At 37.6% G+C, this 1,951-nt stretch overlaps 1 pseudogene; it reads left to right on the top strand.

Annotated features, from left to right (window-relative positions):
* Window positions 1-1,753, top strand: part of LOC102818537 — a 23,254-nt pseudogene extending 21,501 nt beyond the window's left edge.
* The last annotated feature ends 198 nt before the right edge of the window (window positions 1,754-1,951 follow it).

Raw genomic sequence — 1,951 nt, 5'->3', positions numbered from 1 at the left:
AGAGACCAATAGTTAGTTGCACCTTAGATGGTCACCAAGAACTTTGGTGGGTGTCTTTTTTTCTGGAGGATGGCTTGCAAGCTTTTACGACATCTGTCACTACTCACCAAAGTAGTAATATAACATTTCATTGTGGATTTGCTATGCCAACTGATCACAGTATCCACAAGACTATGGTCCTGAACTCCAGACCCAGTGACTTATTCACTCAAGATCTTTGGTCATGTCTAAAAAGTTTTTGTTAACTTTGCCCCCCCCCCCATATGTTCTATCAGGTTCATAGATATATCTGTAGCAAAGGTTAATATTCTTATACAAATATTCTGCCAAACTTAAATTTCAAAGGGAAACTCAAGAAAACAAAGTAAAGTGTTATAAAAAAAAAAAAAAAAATGTGCAAAGACCTGAAATTAGAAACCAAAAGGGAAGAACACACTCCGCATTTCTCAAGCTGAAATAACTAAAGAAAAAATTCAAACCTCAACTTGAAATACTGAAGGATTCCATGAGCAAATTATTAAATAACACAGAAAGCACCAGAAGAATATGGAAGGAATACACAGAAACATTATACAAAAAACAATTGGGTTGATTCTGTATTCCGGACAGCATGGTCTGCGACTGGAGTGTCAGCAGTGCCCAGGCCTTCATGATGAGGTCCCGGCCTTCATTGATATCAGGCTGCTGAACTTCGAGCTTATCTGAAATCTAAAGGAGCTGAAATTTCAGAAGAAAACTCAGAAGGTGGACTCTGCGTGGATTTAGCTGAGCCTGTGATGTGTGTCTGAAGGCAGAAGATAAAGATGTTGAAAGTGTGATGAACAGCATGGTATCCCTCCTCTTGATCCTGGAACCAGACATGCAAGAAGCTCTAATTGAAAGCCTTTGTGAAAAACTAGTCAAATTTCGTGAAGGTGAACGCCCATCTCTCAGGCTGCAGTTGCTAAGCAACCTTTTCCATGGAATGGATAAGAATACTCCTATAACATATACAGTATACTATAGCCTTATTAAAGTGGCAGCATCTTGTGGAGCCATCCAGTACATTCCAACTGAGCTGGATCAAGTTAGAAAATGGATTTCTGACTAGAAACTCACAACGGAGAAAAAGCACACTCTTTTTAAGGCTACTTTATGAGGCACTTGTGGATTGTAAGAAAAGTGATGCTGCTTCCAAAGTCATGGTGGAATTGCTGGGAAGTTACACTGAAGATAATGCATCTCAGGCTACAGTTGATGTCCACAGGTGCATTGTTTGGGCATTGAAAGATCCAAATGCATTCCTTTTGACGATCTTCTTACTTTAAAACCAGTCAAGTTTTTGGAAGGTGAGCTTATTCATGACCTTTTAACCATTTTTGTGAGTGCTAAATTGGCATCATACGTCAAGTTTTATCAGAATAATAAAGACTTCATTGATTCATTAGGGCTGTTACATGAACAGAACATGGCAACAATGAGACTACTTACTTTTATGGGAATGGCCGTGGAAAATAAAGAAATTTCATTTGACATAAGGCAACAAGAACTTCAAATTGGAGCTGATGATGTTGAAGCCTTTGTTACTGATGTGGTAAGAACTAAAATGGTCTACTGCAAAAGTGATCAGACCCAGAGAAAAGTAGTTGTCAGTCATAGTACACATGGAACATTTGAAAAACAGCAGTGGCAACAACTGTATGATACACTTAACACCTGGAAACAAAACTTGAACAAAGTGAAAAACAGCCTTCTGAGTCTTTCTGATACATGAATTTTTATGAATATAATTTTGTGGGGGTTTTGGGTGTGGAAATATCTAACTCATAGTAAAACATAAACAGAAAAAAAAAGAAAAACTAAAAAAAAAATTGGGTTGATGTTCAGTCATTTCAAAAGATGGCATATGACCAAGAAGCGGTAGAATTGAAAGAAGTCCAAGCTGCACTAAAGATATTGGCAAAAAAAAAAA

The sequence above is a fragment of the Chrysochloris asiatica genome, unplaced genomic scaffold (assembly GCF_000296735.1).
Source record: "Chrysochloris asiatica unplaced genomic scaffold, ChrAsi1.0 scaffold00002, whole genome shotgun sequence".
NCBI classification, from domain to species: domain Eukaryota; kingdom Metazoa; phylum Chordata; class Mammalia; order Afrosoricida; family Chrysochloridae; genus Chrysochloris; species Chrysochloris asiatica.
Note: the sequence above shows the minus strand (reverse complement) of the source record. Positions and strands in the feature narration are given on the sequence as shown.